Source organism: Theropithecus gelada, chromosome 2 (assembly GCF_003255815.1).
Source record: "Theropithecus gelada isolate Dixy chromosome 2, Tgel_1.0, whole genome shotgun sequence".
Taxonomy (NCBI): Eukaryota; Metazoa; Chordata; class Mammalia; order Primates; family Cercopithecidae; genus Theropithecus; species Theropithecus gelada.
Genome location: NC_037669.1, coordinates 151,037,468 through 151,049,675, shown reverse-complemented (window position 1 = coordinate 151,049,675; position 12,208 = coordinate 151,037,468). Strand labels below are relative to the sequence as shown.

Sequence of the window (12,208 nt, the reverse complement as noted above, 5' to 3'; positions counted from 1 at the left end):
ATCGCTGTTGGTCGTTTCATCTCCCACAGAGAAATCTGGTGGGAATCTCCACCAGCTGGAACCTAACATTTGCAATAAATGACCCACAAATACTGATCAAACCAAATACAACCGTGCGCCTATCAGATGTCTAACGGGGCGTTACAGGCAGCCCTCAAGTGCTCTGAGGCTCTTCAGCAGCTGCTCCAAGGAAGCCGCGGGCCGGGAGCAGGTGGGAAGGGCGACTGCGCAGGGCCGCGACCTCCCTGGGTCCCTGCAGGCAGTTGGAGACGGAGCAGCAGCGAGGACTAGAGCAACACAAGGCCGGATGTGTTCTGAGCCGGAAGAGAAGTGTGGGATAGGCCGAAAGGGGTGGGTGGTTGGGGGTGACAGTTTGGGTCTACGTGGCAGCAGGCTGACTCCAGACGCTCGCGCCCACCCGGCGATAGGATCAGCGGCGCCGGGGCAGGCACGTGGCCCCAAAGCACCCACACCAGGGCCCGGGCCGGCCAGGGCTGTGTTCCTGGGCCTTGGCGCGCGTCCGTAGGTCGGCAGTTGTGAAGCGCGCAGGGGCCCCGCGCGCTTGGCGTGTCCGTGCCCGTGGCTTTGCACGCCGAGGGCTCTGCAGACTGACCAGTCTCTCGGGGCTGTGTTGGGCCTCCCAGAGGCAACGTCTTCCAGCAACCCCGCGCGGTCGCCCCCACCCAGTCTCACTGCAACACCGCCTCCAGGGCGGAGCTCCGGGGCGCCTGGTGCTGGGCGGGCCAAGCTGAGCCGGGGCACGGCGGGGTCGGCAGGGGGCGCTGCCGGGCCCCGCGAGTTGCCCGGTGGCCGGTGCGTGCCGCCCTCGCCTCCCCTAGCGCCGGGAGGAGCTGGCGGCGAGCGCCGAGCCGGGCGCGCAGCAGCGGAGCTGGGGCCGGCCTGGGACCATGGGCGGTGAGTGCGGCGCGGGCCTGGGCCGGGGCGGTTGCCGTTGGGGCTGAGCAGCGCAGAGGCTCGAGGCGGGTGGGCATCCGGGGTCCGGGGTTGGAAGATTGACGGGGTACCCCTAACTCGCCAGTGGGAGAGGGGCGGGAAGGCTGGGGGCGCTTCGAAGCGTCGGGTCTGAATCCCGCGACTAAGCCTCCTCCTTTATTCCCCCGCTCGCCCCAGAGCCTAGAACTTGCGCCCTCTCTGCTGCCACTCCCCCCGTGCGCCCGGTGTCCCAGCCCCAGCGCCCGCCCCGTAGCCCCCTCTCCCAGCGCTGGCGCCGTCTCACGCCCGCTGCGAACCCCCGGCTCTGTCTCCAAGCCCTCGTCCCCTGCAGCCCCGCACTGTCCCGCGGAGCCCGCCTCAACCTCGCCCCTGCCCCTTCAGCCCTCTCCCGCACGGACCCCGCACTCCCGCCACCGGATTCCAGCCGAGATTCAAGCTCCCAGGATCCCCCTTCCCGGGTGGTCCTGAGCCGGCTGGTCTCCAGGTAAGCAGGCGGCCGCAACTTCGCGGCCTTTCCCGGAGACGGGGCTGGCTCCTCTTGGCAGCCACCTGCAGCCTGACGCCTCCGGGAGTCCCGGGCCTGGCCGCGGGGCAGCCCGAGTGCAGGTTAACATTCCTGGATGCGCAGGTTAGGACCATGTGGTGTAGACCCACGACGTTGCTTTTGCTGGTGAACTTGCATATGTCCTGATCTTTTAAATAAGCTGGGTTTGTCACACACACACACACACAGAATGGATTTGCTTAGGGTAGGTTGCCTGCACACACACACACACACACACACAGAGAGAAAGAGAGAGAGAGAATGAATGAATTTGCTTAGGGTAGGTTGCCTGCTTTGCAGCCGCAGCTGCCTTTTAAATTGTACCTGTGGATGGTAAAGGATTTGCGGTGCAGGACGTGGAGCCATATTTCCCGCTTCAGCTGTGAGTTCAGCGATTGAGAGGGGGCTCTGTGGGAGAGTGAGGTTATCACCGCCTGGCCAGCCAGTGTCTTTGTGGGAAGGCAGGGATCCTTTGTAAGCATTCAACAAGTAAAATTAGGAGAGATGTGGAATCAGATCGAGCTGTGAATGGGCAAGTGTAGGGGGGTGGATGGGGGATCGGAGAGTGCTCCACAAATGGGGCCGTTTGTTGATATTTGCAGAAGGCCCGTGGGTGTGAAGCTGGCAGTGCGGGGCGCGACTGCGGTCGGGCTTGGCAACAACTTACCCTCCTCAGAGGTGTTGGTGCCCAATCGGGACATTTGTGGGAAGGGGGATTATAGCAGATGGATCAAAAAGCCTCAGGCGCGGTGGCCCACGCCTGTAATCCCAGCACTTTGGGAGGCCGAGGCGGGCGGATCACCAGAGGTCGGGAGTTCGAGACTAGCCTGACCAACATAGAAACCCTGTCTCTACTAAAAATACAAAATTAGCCGGGCGTGGTGGCGCATGCCTGTAATCCCAGCTACTCGGGAGGCTGAGACGGGAGAATCGCTTGAACCCGGGAGGCAGAGGTTGCAGTGAGCCGAGATCTCGCCATTGCACTCCAGCCTGGGCAGTAAGAGCAAAACAACGTCTAAAACAAACAAACAAAAAACCCTCGTGGTCCCTGGAGAGAGGTGGAGATGCATGGGACAGCCTGAAAGCCAGTATATGAATCTGCTCCATCCTTTCTCCTGGCTTTCATTAAGTCCTGGATTAAATTAATTGCTTATCTCAGAGAAAGGATGTGTAGGGGCAACTTCTCTGTTAGGGATTGGCTCCTGACCAGCCCACCCTCACTGATGTGTTGGGAGGCTGCGTTTGGGCACCAGGAACAGCGTGGGCCACCTGGTCTTTGGAGCACAGCACTCTGAGTGTTTGTGGAACTGCAATATCTGTAACTCTTTTTTCTGTTGATCAGCTTGAATAGTAATTAGCTCAATCTTACTTCACTATTTGTTAGATAAGTAGCCCAAGGACACACTGGGGCTCAGTAGGGTCTCTCTGACTGTCCAGAAATTCCTGTGGGCTTCTCCTTGGCCCTCCCTACACCGCTCTGCGATGAGTCACTGTCAGATGCCTCACTGTGCAGGAGCATCTTCAGGGATGGGTGGAACCATCTCTGGGGCCCCAGGTCCCTGCCTGGTCTCCCCCCCTCCCTCGGCCCCATCTACCACATGGGGTACTCAGTGTTTGTGAGAAAAAAAAATGGATGCCCCGTGAATTAGTCTGAGTTCACAACCAATATCTTCTACACTTTGCTACACTGTTCATTCAAAATGTTACCCTTAAATTCAGCAGTTTTTGTTTTTGTTTTTTTTAAATGTGTCATATCACTAGAGACAAACTCATTTTTGCGTGTGTTTGGGGCAGGGAGTGCGATCTACACATCAGGCTCTGATGGTGGGTCATTAACCTCAGTGGGGACTCCAGGATTTCCATGAAGAAAATCAGTTGTCTTCATTCAAGAATTGGGGTGGGTGGTGGTGGGCACCCTTGGGAGCTACTAAGTTTGTCTGCTGAGGGTTGAGCCCACCACAGCTTCACCTAGAGTGCCCAGAGCTGTAGTCCCAGTCCCCTTTAACATTTGCTATCCCTGCCCACTGATGGAGGAAGCTCCCGGGGAGACAGGGTACCACTTGCAGAGCCCCACAGGTGTTGCTTCCTGTGGCAGGCTGGGAGTGCCTCTTCTTGCACATTCCTGGCTCTATGGCTTGCAGCTGTATTGGTGGGAGGGAGGTTGGTGTTTTGAGCCAGTGCTTTGGTCTCTTGGAGGTGGCTATGACCCACTGGCAGATGGGGCAAGGTCCAGCTCTTATGTGTCTGTCAAAGGCCAGCCCCAGGCAGTACAGCCAAGTGCTGAGGGGGTGGGAACACCTCATGTCCCCTTTTTTTTTGGGAATCTGGAAAGGGCTAAAATTGACTCTACCACTTGACTGTGGAAGCCTGCACTGCCCCTGGCTGTCACGAACTTATCTTTCTTACCCAGATTGTCTCTGTCTTCAGATCTGGCTCAGAATTCCTGCAGCTGGTGAAAATCTGTTTTGTAGAAGAGGTTTAATTAATGCCTGCAGTCTGCAAGTGAGAGAAAGGGAGGAGAAGGAGAAAGAGACTACTATCTAGAGGTGGGTGGGAGAAAGGATGGGAGAATGTTCAAGGTCCTGAAAATTCATAGGGGGAGATTTCGGCCCCAGAACTTGTCCCTGGACAAGGTTCCTGGTTGGCGGACAAGGTTCCTGGTTGGCGGATAAGGAAGTGTGCCCACATTCCAGTGTAGGGGTTATCAGTTAGGAGCAAAGTCACTGAGATAGGAAAAATGGACCCATGGGAATCTGAAATCCATTTGCTGGGCCCATCAGTCTGGTTTTGAGAAGGCCTTGAAAGCCAGCTGAGACTTGGGCTTAGCACAGTAGGAGAGCATTGAGCTGTTTGAAGTTTTTGAATGAGGTGTGTGCCCTTTTGGAAATAATGGTTTGAGCAAGATTGATCTGGGGTTTGGCCTGGGAAGCCACTTTACCATGGCTTAATTTATAGGCCCTGAGCTGTAGCCCCAGAACCCTTCGACATCCCCCATTTTCCAATGGAGGAAGTTCCTAGGGAGACAGGGTGCCACTTGGAGAGCCCTCCTGGCCGCTTCAAATTACGACCATTGCCACTTCATCTCACCTGAGGCGCTGAGGGGAGAGTCTAGGTAAGTGACAAAAGGAGCAGTGGCTTGGAAGGTCTGTGCACCTGTACTTAGGAGGTGAAGAAGAGGGGGCAGCTTTCTAATAGGATGGTGGGCCTTTTGACAGAAGCATCTCCCAGGGACTCTTCTTGAACCTGCTGCGCAGCCTTGCAGGTGAGCGAGGGCCCATTGGAGCCTCTCAACCTGGAGATGCTGCATGGCAGCCACGAGGAGGCACCCGTGAACCCAGAATGAATTTCAGGCTCTGCTCTGACTCCAAAAGGTAGGAGGGCCCTAGCCAACTAACACCTAACTGAGCCACAGACTCTGGCCTGTTTATCCTCCACCCTCAACACTGGCAGGCTTCTCTGACCCTTCTTGGACTTTGGCTGGGGAAGCCACTGGCTTCTGGAAAAAGTTCAATCTGCAGTGATAGCAGGAACAATCTCAGGAGTGTGGAAGAAGTTAATGATTAAAAGGCATAGAAGAAGAACTGGATGGCGGCTTGGGGAGTAGTTCCTGCAGTCAGGAGGCAGCCATCACCTCATCCCCTTGGCCGAGTCATCTGTGCATGCATCTGCCCCTCCCTCCATCAGTGGAACTCCCTCTGAGTTGTGTACTCTGGGGAGGAGGAGAGTTTGGGGGAACTCAAACATCTAGTAGTAGAGACTGTAGTAACTTTAAAATTCTCTTTGTATTTGCAAAATCATTTCCCCAATTTACACATTCATGTTTCAGTTTACAGGGCATCCTTTTGTCACCTGCTTGCCACCCTTTATGCCCCCGGGCGTGACCAACTTCCTTAGAAAGAGCTGTAATCAATAGCATATTAATTAAAAAGCATATTAAGATGAAAATGATTGCACCTGGTTTTGATACTCCCACTCCCCTTTCCTCCTCCACTTCTGTTTGTGGTTACAGCCATCATTTACATTAAAGTTACAAATCATTTTGAATACTATTTGTCCCACCCCTCAATTATTCAGGGACATGTGTCTTTCCAACTAACAAAACCACAGCTTACTTTCCTAGGCTTACCTCATTCTTGGATCCAGCACCAACCTTCAGGCCTTCAGAGATATAGCAGTATCATTTTGAACTTTTTAACTGTAAAATAAAATGAAGCTCTTACTTGCTAAGTTTGTCCTCTGCAGACATAGGAGAATCTAGTTAGAATTAAACATTTACTGTCTCGTTAAGGCTTTGTGCTTCTAAAATGAAAGTGGCAGTTGAATTACCGTAAAGTTAGTAAAGTTGTAGCACGAATTTTTGGAAGCTCAGAAATAGTAATGGAAGGACTTACAGAAACTATTAAGCTTGAATATCATTAAAACATGGAGAGAGATAAATATGAACTTTGTCCATGATCTCATTTGATCCAGTAAGCCTGCGATCTGCTTAGAGATGGGAAGATGGGACCTTGGGATTGTTAAAAGGCTTCCTCGAGAATTTAGATCCCTTAAGCAGAGAAATACTATGTAAACCTAGATATTCCTGCCCACAGTTGCTTGATAACTGAATGTGGTTATATAGTTTTTTGATAATTGTAGGTGGTCCTATTCTTAGGGGTGAAAGTAAGTATTGGTTTTCTCTAAAATTTTCTGCAAGTCAAACAAACAAAAACTGTATATGTAGTATCCAGAAACCTGGACGGACTTTTCAAGGTTTGTGGATGTCAGCGGTTCTCTGTTGATAACTTCCTAATACTAGAGTACCTGAGTTGGTTGTGTATGCAGCACAGTGCAGTGATTGAGTGTGTACCTTCAGAGGCCAAATTGACTTTAAACCCTGAATCTACCATTACTAGCGATATACCCTTGAGCAAGTTACTTCTCTGGGCCAGTTTCCTTATTTGTAAAATTTGGGTGGTGATAATAATACCTACTTCATGGTACTGTTGTGAAACTGAAATATAATACATGATGAGGGCTTAGAAAAGCACCTACCACATGGTACATGCTTTAAAAATGTTAGCTGCTATTCCTATTCATTCGTTTCTTAAAATTACCTTTTAGGCGCCAAATGACTGCACTGAGATGATGGATACAGGATGATGGTCTCTGTCCTCATGGAACAGAGGACATTATACTTCAGTTTGTGGTGAAGGACGTGAACGGTGGTGCAGACTGATTTCCAGTCACTTGCTCACTTACAGCCATGAGAGGCTGTGAAAGGGCTGACCATGGGGTGGTGACCTTGCCAGCTCTTTGAAACAGGCACTCATTTTGACTTGTCTGTGTCTGACACATGCTGGTTGTTTTAACTGTCACTCTTGGCCACAGGTTGTTAGTGGGAAGCATGATAAGAGATCCTAGATCTGTTTATTCACCTGGTTTTGCCAGCGCTATTTTTGGTCCTGGTTGACAGAATGCTGCCCTGGCTACTATTTTGGACTGGACTGGCTCTTCAGCAGCCCCAGAAACCTTTGGTACTATCAGAGACCCAGTTATCTTAGAAAGAAATGGCACAGCTGCTCCTGAGAGCAGGTAGGGGACTAGCCAGAGGCAGGAAGCCAGAATACCGCATTTCCTGTGTCTGCCGTAGCTAGAAACTTCTTGACCCAAAGAAACTATGTTGACGGGCATGGGTTTGCTAACTGGTGCTGGAAAGAGAAGTCCTTCCTCCTCAGACCTCGCTTTGCTTGCTCTGTGCATCCTACAGAGAGGCCCCAGCATGGCAGCCTGCCCGACTAGCACCTGCCATCACGGAGCTGGCACAGCCTCCAGCAATGGGCTGTCGACCAGAAAATCCTTCTGTGATTGCTGCTTCAGGAACTCGAGTGCTTCTCTGCCTCGTTTGAGCGTGATTAGCCCAGCTTGTACTCTACATACACTGGAATACTTCATACCGATAAGTCAGCAGTCAGATTGGAAAACCAGTCATCAGTTATCTTAGTGGCAACCAGCTTATTTTTATTTATTTTTAACTACGGTTGACCCTTGAACAACTCAGGGGTTAGGAGCAGTGATGGCGCCCCGCCGTGACCCCCCACAGTTGAAAATCCAAGTATAACTTTTAAATCCCCAGCATCGTAACTATACATAGCCTACTCAGCCAGAAGCCTTATTGATAATGTAGTCAGTTAACACATATTTTGTATGTTGTATGTATTATATGCTGTATTCTCACAATAAGCTAGAGAAAAGAAAATGTTATTAAGAAAATCATAAGGAAGAGAAAACATTTCCTATTCATTAAGTGGAAGTGGATCATCATAAAGGTTTCATCCTCATTTTCTTCACATTGAGTAGGCTGAGAAGGAGGAAGAGGAGGGGTTGGTCTTGCTGTCTCCAGGGTGGCAGAGGTGGAACAGAACCTACATGTAAGTCGTCCTGCTCAGTTCAAATCCATGTTGGTCAAGGGTAGACCTATGTCCTGGAATTTTAAATGAAGTTTTGTCTTAAAAAAAAAAAACAAAAAAAAACTTGCCCCACACTTGTAAAACAAAGAAACAGCAGATAATGCCAATCTTTCGTATGTAGGGAGAATTAAGATAAAAGGGGGAAAACCCTTTCTCTGTTTTACAAATGGCTCCCCAGGTGCTCTGACTTCTCTGGTCATGATCAGCTCTTGAATTCCCAGACTGGAACCTCTTTTGTCGCCCATTTGTCTGTCTCCGTTGCAGTCCCTAATGGAAACACAGACCTGAAAAATCAAAGCTTGGGCATTTATGGTCGAAGGTCGTGGCATGGATGGTTGATTTTTTTGGCTCTGTCTTCAAAGTGAAAAATCACCATCTTCTTCGAGAAAGAAAGTATATTTTGGGAGGTGGCTAGCGTCAGCAGGCAGGAAGATCTAAGCAAGCCTGTCTCATCCTCAGTTCACATAATTTCTAGCATTGCTAAGTTAGCAGCGTATGATTTTTTTCTCCTGTTGTGCATCTTGCTCTAATGACTGCTGATTATCTTGAAACAGCTGCATTAATTGATGGTGTTTAACGACTCGACTTACACTAAGTAATCGCAGTTGGCTTGGCTGAGGATCTCGAGTTCTTTTTACTTGCTTTTTAGCTTGAGAAGTGTTTATTTACTCTGTGTGCCGAATGCCAGAAGGGGAGTTGGGAACGCCTCACCTCAGTGCCGGCCCACTGCCCAGTGCTCACACTGTCCTGGGACATCATCATGTGCCACCACAGCATCCATTCCCAGTGTATTCTGATTGTCTGCTCATGGGCCTGTCTTCCAGCTTGATAGGGAGCCCCTAGAAAGCAGGGGCCATACCCAGCTCATCTCTAAAGCTTTGGCCTGTAGCACAAGGACTGGCATAAAACAGGGCTCAATAAAAGTTGGGTGAATGAATGGTGAGTGGTTGCAAAACATATCAGTTATGAAAGTGTCCGGCTGAAAGTAGCAGGAAGCCCTGCCTCAGTGGCTTAAGCAAATGGGGGTTTGTTTTTGTCATGTAACAAAATGCATGAAGATAGGTGATTGCTGGTGTTGGTTTCAGCAGCTGACATCTGTCTGTACTGACACTTGTGTTACTCTCTTGGCCTTTACTTCATAATGGCAAAAAACACCAGCAGACCAGACTTCCCCTGACATTTCATGGCCAGAACTGTATCACATGGGCTGCCCCCAGTTAAACGGGCCATGTGAGTGTGTAGCGGGGCACACTGAGGAAGGCTCACTGCTTAAACAAACCAAGTATGTTTAATAGTTCAAATATGGTAGGCATTCACTTTTTGCTCACACACAGTCCAAAATGGCTGTTTCTGATTGGGGCTCTCCTCCAAAAGGAGATTCAGGGACTCAGGCTCTCAAGGCTGCCATGCTCGTTTGCCTCAGTCAGCTGAAGAGGAAGGAACATGGAGGATGGTGTGTGGGAGGGTTTTGTGGGCCAGGCTCAGAGGTGCTGAACTAGTAGCCCTGACATTCCACTGGCCAGGGCTCAGTCACGTGAGCATACCTTCCGAGGGGAGGAAATGTGGTCCAGCCACATGCCCAGGAGGGAGAGGAGATGGGTATCACAATTAGCTGGCAGTCTCTGCTACACTGTCTGCCCCCTCCCCCTCCAAAAACTCAGGATTCTCTTAGCAAGAAGGAATGAGTGGATACTGAGGGGCAAGTAGGGGTGTTTTCTTTAGAAGGAAATGCTGTACTAAGAGGCTCCAGCCAAGAGTCGTCTTCATTCCCAGGAGATCATCTGTTCTATATCCCTGCTTCTGTTCCTACCTTTGGGAACTGGGCCAGATGACTCAGTAGGACAGTGGGAGGCCCTCATTATCCCCCTGTCTTGACACAGGGCATGTTCTTAACAGCTTTGTGGGAATGTGTCCTAGTTGATTCACATCAGCAGTAGGAGGTTACCCCAGAGGAAATGGTCTTCAGTCCCCCAAGGCCAGACAAGCCTATGAGAGCTCCTTTTTTTCAAGTACCCCTGCCCACCCAACCTTCCAAAGCTTCTCTTCCTCTCTAGCCCCCGCCCCAGCCCACATCTGGAGAGGAGGAGAGGACACAGCAAAGAGTGACCTGATTCCCCTCTAATTCATTAAAAAGTGTTTTCCTACTACTTCCTGCTAGTTTTCCTCAGTAGTAATTGATGAGTGATATATTGATATACTGGGGTGTAGTGCTTTATTCTTGTTTAGTTTGTTGTAGGTTTCTGTGATGGGGCTACTCCATCCACAGCATTCTTCCTGGTGCTCACTCTTCCTTTTTCCCACCCTCCCTCCTTTCCCCTACCCACCTGTTGAGCACTGTTGCTTGCTCTGCTGTCTGTCCACCCAGCCCTGGGGAAGGCGGGCAAGGAAGCTGACATGAGTCTGTCGTGTTGATGAGTAGAGTGGGAGGGGTAGGCTCTGAGGGCTGTGGTTGCTCAGTATTGGAGGATGTCACCCAGTTTTGGGGTCAGGGAAGGCTTCCAGGGGGTGGTGCTTGAGCTGAGTTTAAGGATAAACAGGAGTTAACCAGGTCAAGAAGGCATCTGGGCCAAGAAAGTGGAATGGGCGTAGACATTGAGTTATGAGAAGGGGGAACAGCAAGTCAACTGTGCCAGAGTTGGGCGGGATGGTGTGGCCATTCACCCGTCCAACACTGCTGTGCCACAGGGTCTTGCAGGTAGAAAAGGACCAGCCCCTGTGGAACTCATGGGCTGGCTGTGAGAGGGGATGAGTCTGCAGAGGAGTTTGGGCCAGAATCTGAGCAGGGCTTGGCTGCTGTCCCAGACTGTGCTCTAAAGGGTCTGCTGCTGGAGGCTGAGTAGGAGAGGTGCCCCATCACTTGTGCCATCACCTCTTGTGCCCCATCCCTCTGTGTCTGATTCTTGATTGGTCCTTTGCCCGGGCATTACTCAGGCTATAAAAATAGAGGCTGGCACCAGAACTCCAGCATGTAGTTGGTGAAGAAAGCTGAAGTTGTCATTACATATCAAGATACTTGCCAGGGAGATTTTTGATGGAGCACTTTCTTGGATCCCTGAGGATGAGGTTCTAAAGTTGGTTTATAGTTTTTTTTCTCCCATGGACTGATACCAATGCTTCTGGCCACTCACTTGGGATATGTACTGGTTGTGCTTGTTACTCACCCCGCCCCAGGCTCATACATGCCCTCAGGGACACATTGCAAAGAATACTCAACCCTGAAATCCACCAAATGAGGGCTTACCTTGCCACAGATTGGCCTGATTAGAGGGGCTGAGTCCTCTCCATGGGGCCCAGTGGAGGCTGGCGTGCAGTCCATCAGGTGTTCGTGTCCCATATAAGGCAGGACACCCTGGCCCGAAAAAGGAACTTTCAGCACTGCCTGAGAAGGTAAGGGTTCTGATAGCTCTGTGCTTTCTTTCCCTAAGGAAATGAGGGCTGAGCCAGGGTTTAGCAAAGCTGTCAGCTGCCTTGATTGTGATGAATGGTTCCAAGCGTGGTTTCCTTCATTCTCCCTCCCAGCCCTGTTTATTAAGGTGGACTAGAGACAGTGCTGGCTGGGTGGGGCACAGAGAGATGAACCATCATGCTAGTCTAAGCCAAGGGCTGAACGAACTGCACTTTGCTTCAAGGTGGGTTAATCTATATTCGTGGACAGAGACTGAATAGTTTGATGCTGTTTATTGGGTGCCTTCTTGGTCCAAGTGCCGCAGGGAATGCAAATAATAATGAGAAGGAAATCATGACTGTCTTATGTTTTCCAGGATGGATCTCATCTAATCCCCTCCATGTCCCCTGAGGCAGGCAGCAATATTACACTCTACTAGAATAGAAGCTCCATGAGGGCAGGAATTTGGGGCTGGTTTGGTCACTTTGAATTGCCAGCTTCTATAACTATCCTTGGCATAGAGCAGATGCTCAGTAAATATCTGAATGAATGAATGAATGAATGAATTACCATTTGCAGGTGAGGACACTGCAGCTCAGAGAGATTAAATACCTTGCCCAAGCTGTTAGGTGGTAGAGTAAAAGGCCTGGTCTCAGTGCCAGGGAGGGACCATGAGCTGTGACTTGGGAACCCCAACCCTACTGCCCCTGGAATGAGGGCTACTTCTAGGATAGCAGTGTAGGAGGGCCGGAGCCTGCCTGGTCTGGTCGTCTGAACACAGCACAATCTTGGCAAAACCCACCAGTTGTATGATGATAGAACCGCAAGCGCCCAAATGTCAGGACCCGGGGGTTGGAGGGTGTCTTCCTGCTGCCA

General features: G+C 50.7%; 1 protein-coding gene across 3 annotated transcripts in view; it reads left to right on the top strand.

Annotated features, from left to right (window-relative positions):
- Nucleotides 1-830: 830 nt before the first annotated feature.
- PXYLP1 (2-phosphoxylose phosphatase 1) overlaps nucleotides 831-12,208 on the top strand; it is a 66,329-nt gene continuing 54,951 nt past the window's right edge. For 2 of the 3 annotated variants that reach the window (XM_025375336.1, XM_025375341.1), the window contains exon 1: nucleotides 831-915. The gene's annotated coding sequence lies outside the window, so the exon portion shown is untranslated. Of the gene's footprint in view, nucleotides 916-3,292; nucleotides 3,396-3,925; nucleotides 3,997-12,208 lie in introns of all 3 variants that reach the window. The other variant, XM_025375337.1, reaches the window with a different exon arrangement.